Source organism: Hylobates moloch, unplaced genomic scaffold (assembly GCF_009828535.3).
Source record: "Hylobates moloch isolate HMO894 unplaced genomic scaffold, HMol_V3 SCAFFOLD_8, whole genome shotgun sequence".
Taxonomy (NCBI): domain Eukaryota; kingdom Metazoa; phylum Chordata; class Mammalia; order Primates; family Hylobatidae; genus Hylobates; species Hylobates moloch.
This window is the reverse complement of record NW_026652283.1, coordinates 59,216,411-59,231,074: the sequence shown is the minus strand read 5'-3', so window position 1 is coordinate 59,231,074 and position 14,664 is coordinate 59,216,411. Positions and strand designations below refer to the sequence as shown.

General features: G+C 39.4%; 1 protein-coding gene across 2 annotated transcripts in view; it reads left to right on the top strand.

The window, feature by feature from the left end:
* LOC116473207 (rab GTPase-activating protein 1-like) overlaps positions 1-14,664 on the top strand; it is a 435,590-nt gene that overhangs the window by 348,877 nt on the left and 72,049 nt on the right. The window contains exon 11 of one of the 2 annotated variants that reach the window (XR_009214608.1): positions 2,701-2,773. The exons of the other annotated variant lie outside the window; for it this stretch is intronic. The gene's annotated coding sequence lies outside the window, so the exon portion shown is untranslated. The remainder of the gene's footprint in view (positions 1-2,700; positions 2,774-14,664) is intronic. 2 annotated transcript variants of the gene reach the window in all.

Here is a 14,664-nt window from a genome sequence, read left to right as displayed (position 1 = left end):
TACTTTATCAAATTCTTGTAAACTGTAGATAGCTTTGAAGAAAAAAAATTTTTTTTTTTAAATCTGGGAGACAAAACATTAAAAGAACCAGAAATGTTTCAAATAAAAAGCTGTAAAAACCCCCCCAAAAAAAAAGAAGTTTTAGGTGTGATCTAGCTTCCTGGTAACATCAGAATGCTCTAGGAGTTGCCCAATTTCCAGATACTAGACTTATTGCCCTTGTGCTGTAGAGAAAGAGCAAAAAAATTTTAGGCTTAATAATACCTTACTATGTTTACTATGTGTCAGGTGCTATGATTGGTATAGATAATATCTAATCTTAAAACAATTTTGAAAATTAAAATTAGCATCACAATTTTGGTGGGTTAGTAGGGGAAATGAAGAAAACAAAGCTTGGTGACATTAAGTAACTTGTCTAAGAATATACAGTGTGTAGGTGGCTTTAAAACCCAAGTTTTTTTTCACTTCCATAAGCTTTCTGAAACAGGCATTCCATTATGAAGGGTCAGCCTCAGTGCTTGCCCCTATTGTGCCTAAAGAAGATTGAGAAACATGGGGTGGGGCGGGGAAGTCCCAAAATCATCTTGGATAGCCTAGCCTTTACACATTCTCACTGCTTAAATGGAGAACTCTGGCAATGTCAACATAATCAGATCACTGCCATCACAATACAGGATTAAATAAAATTGCTCTCATATTTTTTGTCAGTCTGTGGGTAAAAATTATCTCTGAGATCTGTACAATCATATGTGGAGTTCATTTAAGCCGAAGTCTATAAAGAATGTTTAAGACCATGCCCCTGTTTGTGCTTTTTACTGGTGTTTCTCTATTAGCCTGGAGTGATAGGATCAATCCTTGTTGATTATAACTGATAGGAAAACATGGCTAAGAAATATCATTCTTGGGTCAGGCACAGTGTCTTATGCCTGCAATCCTAGTGCTTTGGGAGGCCAAGGCAGGAGGATTGCTTGAGTCCAGTAGTTTAATACTAGCCTGGGCAACATAGCAAGACTCCATCTCAACAGTGACACTTAAAAATTAGCTAGGTGACAGAGTGAGCTCATATGTCAAAAAATATATATATCATTCTTGGTGATGGGCTTGACCACTTTATAAGAAACCTTGGTATCTCAGATGATAGATAGAAGAAGCAAAACCATGAGCATTTTTCTCTGTAATGTTTAGTTGTGAGGCCAATAAACTTAAGACTCTTGGAGGCAGGTTTTAAGAACTTCTTTTCTGTCATTTTCTTCTTCTCTGTTTTTACTCCCCTACTCAAAAGATGTATGTGTACGTGTTTTTTTTTTTTAATCCCTCCTACAGAGAGAAAAGCTTGTGGCAAAGGGAGCTAAGGTATAGGATGCAGCTTCTCTGTTAAAATCCAGTCCTGCCCTGTCCAATATAATAACCACTAGCCACATGTATTAGCAAGCACTTAAAGTGTGAAAAGTCAGAATTAACAAGTGTTGTAAGTGTAAAATATTTCATACTATATTTGAAAGACTTAGTATTAAAAAGAGAATGTAAAATACTAATAGTTTTTAATATAGATTACATGTTAAGATAATATTTCACATTCATTGAATTAAATGTCATTAAAATTTCTCCTGTTTCTTTTTACTTTTTAAAATGTGGCTACAGTAAAATTTTAAATTACATATTTGTCTTGCATTTGTGGTTGTATTATATTTCTTTTTGACAGTATTGATTCTAGGGCAATACTGCAGCTACCCTACCCAGCCATGCTTTGGAATACAGCTCATTATCTAATTTTAGGACCCCCACCCCCCACCCAAAGAGGGCTAAATTTTGCCCAGCCTTTTCTTCCTGTCCACCCGCTACCTCAGCTTGAAAGAGTATATAGTGCTTTACTGGACAGGTAAGGCACATAAAAATAAATCAAGTTTTCCCCAGTTGGAAGTGAGAACAGATGGTCTTGGATGGGGTGGGACACCAGACTGGTGGGGCCCAGATCCAGTAGATTTGCTGAGGATATTCTGTAAAGTAACTTGAAGAAAGTATAGGAAAGTTCACATTTTTACATTTTTCCCATTATGAGTACTTCAGTGGTTTTGTTTTTGTTTGAAACATCAAATTCTTCCAAGACAGTTTTGCTCCTTTTCAGGGCACTGTTTCCCTGATGTGCTAAGCATGTGCTTAGTCTGTGTGATATACTTCCAAAGACCAAGCCCTTGATAAGTCCACCCTGGAGTGGGGGCATGGCACGTTGTCAATACCTGAGGCTTGGGAGCTATACTCATTCAGTGGTTGGTTGACTGATTGCAGGCAAAAAGATAGAAGTTGCCAATGCAAATTGTTTCAGAGGAAGTAGTGTATCATGTGTGCATGTCTATGTGTGTGTTTTTATTAAAGAAGATTCTGCTTAAATTATTTCTACTTTAAAATTCTCTATTTTAACCATTGTGGAAGACAGTGTGGTGATTCCTTGAAGATTTAGAAATGGAAATTCAATTTAACCCAGCAATCCCATTACTGGGTGTATACCCAAAGGAATATAAATCATTCTATTAAAAAGATACATGCATGCCTATGTTGATTGCAGCACTATTCACAATAACAAAGACATGGAATCAATCCAAATGCCCACCAATGATAGACTGGAGAAAGAAAATGTGATACATATATACCATTGAATACTGTGCAGTCATAAAAAAGCAATGAGATCAATGTCCTTTGCAGGGACATGGATGAAGCTGGAAGTCATTATCCTCAGCAAACTAACGCAGGAACAGAAAACCAAACACCTCGTATTGTAAGTAGGAGCTGAACAATGAGAACACATGGACACAGGGAGGGCAACAATACACACTGGGACCTGTCAGGGGAGGGTGGGTAGGGGAGAGCATTAGGAAAAAGAGCTAACACATTCTGAGCTTAACACCTACGTGGTGGGTTGTTAAGTGCAGCAAACCACCATGACACATGTTTACCTATGTAACCTGCACATCCTGCACATGTACCCCAGAACTTAAGAAAAAAAAAATGAAATTATTTTTTAAAATTCTCTGTATGTATATATGTATGTATGTATTATTTACTGAGATACAGTTTTACTCTCATTGCCCACGCTGGAGTGCAATGGTGCTATCTTGGCTCACTGCAACCTCCACCTCCCGAGTTCGAGCGATTCTTCTGCCTCAGCCTCCCAAGTAGCTGGTGTTACAGGCATGCGCACCACACCCAGCTAATTTTGTATTTTTAGTACAGACAGGGTTTCACCATGTTGGTCAGTCTGGTCTCGAACTCTTGGCCTCAGGTGATCCATCTGCCTTGGCGTCCCAACGTGCTGGGATTACAGGTGTCAGCCACTGTGCCTGGCCAAATTATCTGTTTTAAAAAGTACAATATGAGAAGAAGGAAAATCACATCTTTCAATTAAATAATATGAATTAATCAAAGAAAGACCCAGAATTTGTTCAACTGTGTACCATTATAATCAGACAGTATAGAAGGATTCAAAAAGTTTGTGGGAAAATACAATTAAAAGAATAAAATAATATGAACTTTTCTTCCCAACATAAGCTCCATCAGGGTCAAGACACTTCCCAAATAAAAAGTTATGAGTACATAGTAGGTATATATATTTATGGGGTACTTGAGATATTTTGATACAGGCATACAGTGCATGACAATAATATCAGGAGAAATGAGGTATTCACCATCTCAAGCATTTATTTCTTTGTGTTATAAACATTCCAATTATACTCTTTAGATTTATTTATTTATTTATTATTTTTTGAAACAGAGTCTCACTTTGTCACCCAGACTGGTGTGCAGTGGCGCAATCTTGGCTCACTGCAACCTCTGCCTCCTGGGTTCAAGCGATTCTCCTGCCTCAGCCTCCCGAGTAGTTGGGACTACAGGTGTGCATCACCAGGCTTGGCTAAGTTTTTTGTATTTTTAGTAGGGACAGATTTTTGCAATGTTGGCCCGGCTGGTCTCGAACTTCTGACCTCAAGTGATCCACCCACCTCGGCTTCCAAAAGTGCTGGGATTACAGGCATGAGCCACCACGCCTGGCCTATTTATTTATTTATTTAGAGACAGTCTTGCTCTGTCACCCAGACTGGAATGCAGTGGAATGATCTTGGCTCACTGTGGCCTCCGCCTCTGGGGTTCAAGTGATTCTCCTGCCTCAGCCTCCCGAGTAGCCAAGATTACAGGCATGTGCCACCATGCCTGGCTAAATTTTGTATTTTTAGTAGAGATGGGGGTTTCATCATGTTGGCCGGGCTGGTCTCGAACTCCTGAACTCAGGTGATCCGCTTGGCGCAGCCTCTCAAAATGTTAGGATTACAGGCGTGAGCCACCACGCCTGGCCCGGCCTAGTTATTTTTAAATGTACAATAAATTATTGTTGACTGTAGTCCCTTTGTTTTCCTATCAAATAATAAATCTTATTCATTCTATGTAACTGTATTTTTGTACCCATTAAACATCTCCACTTTGCCCCCACTACTCCCGCTACCCTTCTCAGCCTATGGTAACCATCATTATACTCTCCATCTCCATGAATTCAATTTTTTTTTTTAGCTCCCACAAATGAGTGAGAAGATTGTCTTTTCCTGTCTGTTTTATTTCATTCAACATGTCTTTTAGTTCTATCTATGTTGTTGCAAATGACAGAATCTCATTCTTTTTTATGGCTGAATAGTACTCCATTGTGTACATGTACCACATTTTCTTTATCCATTCATCTGTTGATGAACACTTAGGTTGCCTCCAAATCTTGGCTATTGCAAATAGTACCACAGTAAACATAGGAGTGCAGATATCTCTTCAACATAGTGACCTCCATTCTTTTGTGAATATACCTAGCAGTGGGATTGCTGGATCATATGGTGGTTCTGTTTTTAGTTTTTTGCAGAACCTCTATACTGTTCTTCATAGTGGCTGCACTAATTTACATTCCCACCAACAGTGTACAAGAGTTCCCTTTTCTCCACATCCTTGTCAGCATTTGTTATTGCCTATTTTTTGGATAAAAGCCATTAAAACTTGGGTGAGATGATATCTCATTGTAGTTTTAATTTCCATTTCTCTGGTGATTGATGATGTTGAGCACTTTTTTATATACCTGTTCGATACTTGTATTTCTTCTTTTGAGAAATGTCTATTCAAATCTTTTGCCCATTTTTAAATTGGATTGTTAGATTTTTTTCTATTGAGTTGTTTGAGCTCCTTATATATTCCGGTTGTTCATCATTTGTCAGGTGAAGTTTGCAAATATTATCTTCCATTCTGTAGATTATCTCTTCACTTCGTTGATCCTTTCCTTTGCTGTGCAGAAGCTTTTTAACTTGATATGATCTCATTTGTCCATTTTTTCTTTGGTTGCCTGTGCTTGTGGGGTATTACTGAAGAGATTTTTGCCCAGCTTGTTGTCTTTGAGAGTTTCCTTAATGTTTTCTTGTGTTCGTTTCATAGTTTGAGGACTTAGATTTAAGCCTTTAATCCACTTTTACTTGATTTTTACATATGTTGAGAGAAAGGGGTCTAGTTTCATTCTTCTGCATATGGATTATTCAGTTTTCCCAGCACCATTTATTGAAGAGACTCTCCTTTCAACAATGTATGTTCTTGGCACCTTGTCAAAAATGAGTTCAATGTAGATGTATGGATTTACTTCTGGATTCTTTATTCTGTTCCATTGGTCTATGTGTTTCTTTTTATGCCAGTCCCATACTGTTTTGGTTGTGTAGCTCTGTAGTATAATTTGAAGTCAGGTAACGTGAGTTCTCCAGTTTTGTTCTTTTTGTTCAGGATGGCTTAGGCTATTCCAGGTCTTTCATGGGTTCCATCAAAATTTATGATTATTTATTTCTATTTTTGTGAAGAATGAGATTGATACTTTGATACTGAGATCTGCACATTGCTTTGGACATTTTAACAATATTGATTCTTCTAATCCATGAACATGGAATGTCTTTCCATTTTTTGTGACCTCTTCAATTTCTTTCATCAGTGTTTTGTAGTTCTTATTGTACAGATGTTTCACTTCTTTGGTTAAGTTATTCCTAGATAATTTATTTGTAGCTGTTGCAGATTGGATTCTTAAATTTTAAATTTCTTTTTCAGATTGTTCATTGTTGGCATATTTAAATGCTATTGATTTTTGTATATTGATTTTATATCCTGTAATTTTTTGTAATTTACTTCTCAGTTCTAATAATTTCTTGATTAAGTCTTTAGGTTTTTCTAAATACAAGATTACATCATCTGCAAATAAGGATAATTTGAATTCTTCCATTTCAATTTGGATGACCTTTATTTCTTTTTTTTTTTTTTTTTGAGATGGAGTCTCACTTTGTCGCCCAGGCTGGAGTGCAGTGGCGCAAACTCGGCTCACTGCAAGCTCCGCCTCCTGGGTTCACGCCATTCTCCTGCCTCAGCCTCTCCAAGTAGCTGGGACTACAGGTGCCCGCCACCACGCCCGGCTAATTTTTTTTTTTTTTTTTTTGTATTTTTAGTAGAGATGGGGTTTCACCGTGGTCTCGATCTCCTGACCTCGTGATCCGCCCGCCTCGGCCTCCCAAAGTGCTGGGATTACAAGCATGAGCCACCGCACCTGGCCAACCTTTATTTCTTTATCTTATCTGATTCATCTAGCTAGGACTTCCAGGACTATGTTGAATAATGGTGGTGAAAGTGGGCATCTTTGTCTTGTTCCAGATCTTGGAGGGAACATTTTCAGGTTTTACCCATATGTAGATGTGGTTCTTTTCTATATGGCTTTTATTGTGTTGAAGTATGTTTCTTCTCTATCCAGTTTTTTTTAGGTTTTTTAAATTTAATCATGAAGAGATGGTGAATTTTATTGAATGGTTTTTTGTATCAATTGAAATGATCATATGGTCTACATCCTTCATTCTTTTTATATGATGTTTATATTGATTGATTTGCATATGTTGAACCATCCTTACATCCTGGGGATAAATCTCACTTGATCATGATGAATAATGTTTTTAATGTGTTGTTGAATTTGGTTTGTTAGTATTTTGTTGAGGATTTTTTGTATCAATGTTCATCAGAAATATTGGCCTGGAATTTTCTTTTTTTGTTGTGTCTTTGTCTGGTTTTGTTATCAGGGCAATACTGCCCTCATAGAATGAGTTTGGAAGTATTCCCTTCTCCATTATTTTTTGGAATAGTTTGAAAAGGATTGATATTAGTTCTTTAAATGTTTTGTAAAATTCTGCAGTGAAGCCATCATTTTCTGGGACTTTTCTTGATAGGAGACTTTTAATTACATCTTAGTCTCATTACTTGTTATGGGTCTATTCAAGTTTTTTATTTTTTCCTGGTTCAATCTTGATAGGTTATATGTGTCTAGGATTTGTCTATTTCTTCTAGGTTTTCTGATGTATTGGCATATGGTTGTTCTTAGTAGCTTCTAATGAACCTTTGAATTTCTGTGGAATCAGTTGTAATTTTTTTTAAATCTCTGATTTTATTTATTTAAGTCTTCTTTTTTTCTTAATCTTCCTACAGGTTTGTTGATTTTGTTTTCAAAAAACTTTTCAAACTTTTTAAAAAATTTTTCAAAAAACTAACCTTTTGTTAATCTTGTGTATTGTTATTTTTCTCTTTCCAATTTCATTTGTTTCTGCTTTCATCTTAGTTATTTCTTTGTTCTACATTTTAATGTAGGCACTTATTGGTATAAACTTTGCTCTCAGTATTGCTTTCACTGTATTACAGAGATATTAGTGTGTTGGGTTTCCATTTTAATTTGTTTTAAGGAATTTTAAAATTTCCTTCTTAATTTGTTCATTGACTCACTGGTCACTCAGGAGCATAGTGTTTAATTTCTATGTGTTTGTACAGTTTCCAGCATTCCTCTTGTTATTGATTTCTAGTTTTATTCATTGTGGTCTGAGAAGATACTTGATATGATTTCAGGTTTTAAAAACATTTTAGGCCAGATGTGGTGGCTCATGGCTGTAATCCCAGAACTTTGGGAAGCCGATGGGGGCGGATCACAAGGTGAGGAGATCAAGACTATCCTGGCCAACATGAGAAAACCCCATCTCTACTAAAATACAAAAAATTAGCTGGGCATGTTGGTGCGCGCCTGTAGTCCCAGCTACTCAGGAGGCTGAGACAGGGGAGTCCCTTGAACCCGGGAGGCAGAGGTTGCAGTGAGCCGAGATCACGTCACTGCACTCCAGCCTGGCAGCAGAGTGAGACTCTGTCTCAAAAAAAAAGAAAAAAATAATAAAGTCTGTCTTTGAGATCTATGCACTGAGGAGAAGCATATGTATTCTGCAGCTGCTGGATGAAATATCTGTTAGGTCCATTTGGTTCATAGTGCTAAGTCCAATTTTTTTGTTGCTTTTTCAGTCTGGATGATCTGTCCAATGCTGAAAGTGGGATGTTGAAGTCTCCAACTATTACTGTATTGGGGTCTCTTTCTTAGCTATAATAATATTTGCTTTATATATCTGGGTGCTTCAGTGTTGATGCATATAAATTTATAACTATTACATCCTTTTGTCGAATTGACCCCTTTATCATTATATAATGACCTTTTGGTCTCTTTTCATAGTTTTTCATATTGAATTCTATTTTATCTGATATAAGTGTAGCTACTCCTTTTTTCGATTTTCATTTGCATGGAGTATCTTTTCCCATTCCTTCATTTTTAGTCTATGTGTGTCTTTATAGGTGAAATATTTCTTGTAGCCAGCAGATCATTGGTTCTTTTTTTTTTTTTAATCCATTCAGCCACTCCATTTCTTTTTATTGGAGACTTTAGTTCACTTACATTCAGTATTGTTATTGATAAACTAAGGACGTACTCCTGCTATTTTGTTGTTTGTTTTCTGGTTGCCTTATGATCTTTCTCCCTCTCTCCCTTTTTCTCCCTCCCTCCCTCCCTGTCTCCCTCTCTTTCTCTCTCCTTCCCTTCCTTCCTTTTCCCCTTCTGTTGTTTTTGTGAAGGTTCTCCTCTCTGACGGTATGTTTTAATTTCTTGCTATTTTTGTGTGTTTGTATCTGTTGTAGGTATTTCAGGGTCACCACAAGGCTTTCAAATAACATTTTGTAACCAATCATTTAAAACTAATGACAACACTGCTTGTAAAACCAAACAAACAAAAAAGCAGAAGGAAAACTAATAAAAATTCACACTTGTATTCATCTCTCCTACTTTTTAACTTCTTGTTTCTATTTAAATCTTATTACACTATGTCTTAAAACATTGTTGTAGTTATTTTTGATAGTTTTATCTTTTGATCTTTATATGGAAGATATAAGTAGTTTACAGACCACAGTTACAATGTTATCATATTCTGTATTTGTCTGTGTACTTCCTATTAGCAGTGAGTTTTGGACCCCCGGATGATTTCTTTTTGCCCATTAACATCCTTCCCTTTCTGACTGAAGTACACCATTTAGCTTTTCTTGTAGGACAGGTCTTCAATTAATGAAATCCCTCAGTTTTTGTTTGTCTGGGAAAGTCTTTATTTCTTCTGCATATTTGAAGTATATTTTCACTGGATAAAAGTTTTTTTTCCTTCAGCACTTAAAATATGTCATGCCACTCTCTCTTGTTTTGTAGGGTTTCCACTGAGAAGTCTGCAGCCAAACTTAGTGGAGCTCCATTGTATGTTATTTGTTTCTTTTCTCTTGTTGCTTTTAGGATTGTTTCTTTATCTTTGACCTGTGGGTGTTTGATTATTGAATGCCCTGCAGTAGTCTTCTTTGGGTTAAATCTGCTTGGTGTTTTATAACCTTCTTGTACTTGAATATTGATATATTTCTCTAGGTTTGGAATGTTTTCTGTTATTATCTCTTTGAATAATACTGTCTACCCTGGTCTACCTCTCACTACCTCCTCTTTAAGGCCCCATGTATTAATCTGTTTTCATGCTACTGATAAAGACATACCCAAGACTGGGAAGAAAAAGAGGTTTAATTGGACTTACAGTTCGACATGGCTGAGGAGGCCTCAGAATCATGGTGGGAGATGAAAGGCACTTCTTACATGGTGGCAGCAAGAGAAAATGAGAAAGAAGCAAAAGCAGAAACCCTTGATAAACCCAGCAGATCTTGTGAGACTTACAATACAAGAATAGCAGGGGAAAGACCATCCCCCATGATTCAATTACCTCCACCTGGGTCCCTCCCACAACAACGCGGGAATTCTGGGAGATACAATTCAAGTTGAGATTTGAATGGGGAGACAGCTGACCCATATCTTTCTGCCCCTGGCACTTCCAGATTTCATGTCCTCCTCACATTTCAGTACCAATCATGCCTTCCCAACAGTCCCGCAAAGTCTTATTTCATCATTAACCCAAAAGTCCACAGTCCAAAGTCTCATCTGAGACAAGGCAAATCCCTTCCACCTATGAGTCTGTAAAATCAAAAGCAAGCTAGTTACTTCCTAGATACAATGGGGTACAGGTATTAGGTAAATACAGCCATTCCAAATGGGAGAAATTGGCCAAAAAAAAGGAGTTACAGGGCCCATGCAAGTCCAAAATCCAGTGAGGCAGTCAAATTTTAAGGCTCCAAAATGGTCTCCTTTGACTCTAGGTCTCTTATCCGGGTCACATTGATGCAAGAGGTGGGTTCCCATCATCTTGGGTAGCTCCGCCCCTGTGGCTTTGCAGAGTACAGCCTCCCTTATGGCTGCCTTCACAGGCTAGTGTTTAGTGTCTGCAGCTTTTCCAGGCACATGGTGCAAACTGTCCATGGATCTACCATTCTGGGGTCTGGAGTATAGTGGCCCTATTCTCACAACTCCACTAGGCAGTCCTCCTGTGGGCACTGCCTGTGTTGGGATTTTGACCCCACATTTCCCTTCTGCACTGCCCTGTCAGAGGTTCCCCATGAGGGCCCCACCCCTGAAGCAAACTTTTGTCTGGGCATCCAGGCATTTCCGTACATCTTCTGAAATCTAAGTGGAGGTTCCCAAACCTCAATTCTTGACTTCTGTGCATCCGCAGGCTCAACACCACATGGAAGCTGCCAAGGTTTGGAGCTTCCACCCTCTGAAGCCACAGCCTGAGCTGTACATTGGCCCCTTTCAGCCAGGGCTGGAGTGGCTAGGACACAGGGAACCAAGTCCCTAGGCTGCATGCAGAACAGGTACCCTGGGCCCAGCCCACAAAACTACTTTTTCCTCCTGGGCCTCCAGGCATGTGATGGGAGGGGCTGCTGTGAAGGTCTCTGCCATGGCCTGGAGACATTTTCCCCATGGTCTTGGGAATTAACATTAGGCGCCCTGCTACTTATGCAAATTTCTGTAGCCAGCTTGAATTTCTGCCTAGAAAAATGGGTTTTTCCAAACACTGCATGTTCTCACTCATAGGTGGGAATTGAACAATGAGAACACTTGGACATAGGGCGGGGAACATCACACCCCTGGGCCTGTCGTGGGTTTGGGGGCAGGGGGAGGGATAGCATTAGGAGAAATACCTAATGCAAATGATGAGTTAATGGGTGCAGCAAACCAACATGGCACATGTATACCTATGTAACAAACCTGCATGTTGTGCGCATGTACCCTAGAACTTAAAGTATAATTTACAACTAAAATAAATAAATAAGAAAAATGGGTTTTTCTTTTCTACTGCATCATTAGGCTGCAAATTTTCTGAACTTTTATGCTCTGTTTCCCTTTTAAAACAGAATGCTTTTAAAAGCACCCAAGTTACATTTTGAATGCTTTGCTACTTAGAAATTTCTTCTGCGAGATACCCTAAATCATCTCTCTTAAGTTCAAAGTTCCACAAATCTCTAGGGCAGGGACAAAATGCCACTAGTTTTTTTGCTGAAATATAATAAGAGTCACCTTTGCCCCAGTTCCCAACAAGTTCCTCATCTCTACCTGAGACCGCCTAAGCCTGGACCTTACTGTCCATATCATTCTCAGGCTTTTGGTCAAAGCTATTCAACAAGTCTCTAGGAAGTTCCAAACTTTCCCACATTTTCCCATCTTCTTCTGAGCCCTCCAAACTGTTCCAACCTCTGCCTGTTACCCAGTTCCAAAGTCACTTCCATATTTTTGGGTGTCTTTTCATCAACGCCCTACTCTACGGGCACCAATTTACTCTATTAGTCTGTTTTTATGCTGCTGATAAAGACATACCTGAGACTTGGAAGAAAAAGAGGTTTAATTGGACTTACAGTTCCGCATGGCTGAGGAGGCCTCAGAATCATGGTGGGAGGCGAAAGGCACCTCTTACATGGCAGCAGCAAGAGAAAATGAGAATGAAGCAAAAGCGGAAACCCCTGATAAACCCATTAGATCTCGTGAGACTTATTCACTACACGAGAATAGCAGGGGAAACTCGTGAGACTTACTCACTGCGCAAGAATAGCAGGGGAAAGACCATCCCCTCATGATTCAATTACCTCCACCTGGGTTCCTCCCACAACACATGGGAATTCTGGGAGATGCAGTTCAAGTTGAGATTTGAATGGGGACACAGTCAAACTATATCAGGCTAGTAACTCATAGATTTGCCTTTTTGAGCCTATTATTTAGATCTTGTAGTCATGCTCCATTGTTTTTTATTCTTTTTTTTTTTTGCCTATTTATTTATTATTATTATTTTTTTCACAGAATGCTTCTGTGTAGTTTTTTTTTTTTATTATTATACTTTAAGTTTTAGGGTACATGTGCACAATGTGCAGGTTTGTTACATATGTATCCATGTACCATGTTGGTGTGCTGCACCCATTAACTCGTCATTTAGCATTAGGTATATCTCCTAATGCTGTCCCTCCCCCCTCCCCCCACCTAAATACATGTCTTCAAGCTCTCTAATTCTTTCTTCTTCTTGATCAATTCTACTATTGAGAGACTGATTCAGTCTTCGGTGTGTCCGTTGAATTTTTCAGCTCCAGAATTTCTGCTTGATATTTAAAAATTATTGTAATCTCTTTGTTAAATTTCTCTGATAGGATTCTGAATTCTTTTTCTGGGTTGTCTTGAAGTTTGTTGTGCTTCTTCAAAATAGGTATTTTGAATTCTCTTGTCTGAAAAGCCACTATCTCTGTTTCTCCAGGATTGGTCCTTGGTGCTTTATTTAGTTCATTTTTTGAGGTCATGTTTTCCTGGATGGTGTTGATGCTTATAGATGTTTGTTAGAGTCTGGACATTGAAGAGTTAGGTATTTGTTGTATTTTTTACAGCCTGGGCTTGTTTGTTCCTGTCTTTTTGGAGAAGACTTTCCAAGCATTCTAAAGGAATTGAGTATTGTGGCCTAAGTCTTTGATCACTACAGCTATATCTGCATTAGGGGGCACCTCAAACCAGTAACACTGTGACTCTTGCAGACTTGTCAAGATCACCTTGATTTCTTTGATAAGATCCAAGAGAATTTTCTGGAACAAGAGGCAAAGACTCTTGTTCTCTTTCTTTACTTTCTCCAAAGCAGAAAGAGTCTCCCTCTCCATCCTGAGCTGCCTGGTATTGGCAAAGGGGTGACACAAGCACTTGGTGGCTACCATCACTTGGACTGTGGTTAGTCAGACCCGAAGCCAGCACCGTACTGGGTCTTGTCCAAATTCGGAGGCGACCACTGCCTGGTAATTGCCAATCTTCATTCAAGGCCAGAATTGCCATTCGGGAGCCAGGGCCGGGAATCAGGAACCTTAGGATTCTACCTCCTGCTCTATTCTACTCCACCCAAGCTGGCACCCCCACCACAAGACAAAGTCTTTCCCACTCTTTTCTCTTCTTTCCTCAAGTAAAAAGAGCCTGTCCTAATGGCCACCACAGCTGGTATTGTGCTGGGTCACATCTGAAGCCAACACAGCACTAGTTCTCACCCAAAGCCCACAGCAACTACTGCCTGATTACAACTGATATTTATTCAAGGCCCATGCAGATGATGAATGCCGCCAGAACTGGGTTCTCCCCTACAAGGCAGCAGGTTCCCTTCTGGCCCAGGATGTATCTAGAAATGTCATCCCGGAGCTAGATCCTGGGATGTGGGCCTCAGGACACTGCTTGATGCCCTATTCTACTGTGGCTAAGCTGGTGTGCTAATTGCAAGACAAAGTCCTTTTTACTCTCCCCTCTCTTCTCCTCAAGCAGAAGGAAGGAGTTTCTTCTGGAGCTATGAGCTGTGCTGCCTTGTGTTGGGGAAGGGCTGACACAAGTACTCCTGGGCTGGCCTAGCTGGTGTCTTATAGGTTGTGTGTACCCCACGTCCTCTGGCTCAGGGTCCAGCATGGCGCCAAGACTTGACCAGGAATTGCAGTCCTTGTGGCCTAGACTGCCTTTCATGTTTATTTAGGACCCCAAAGCACTTTAGTTCACAGTCGGCCTAGCTGGAACTCAGATACCAACCACTGGGAAGGATGATTCCCCTCTGGCTGTGGCTGGTCTAAATGCTCCCTCCATTGGCACTGGCTGAATTCTGCCATGTGTTTCTTTTGCTGTGACAGATAGCACTGAGTTCCAATGCAAAGTCCCACAATCACTGTCCTCTCCCTCTGCCTATCACACATACTCTCTCTCTGTGCCATGCAGCTAATGCTAGGGGGTAGAGGTAACGTTGTTGGCAATTCAAGACTGTCTTTTCTACCCTCTTCAGTGCCTCTTTCCTTGATATGATGTTAAAATCAGGCACTGTGATTGTGTACCTGATTTTTGATTCTCATGAAGGTGCTTCATTATGT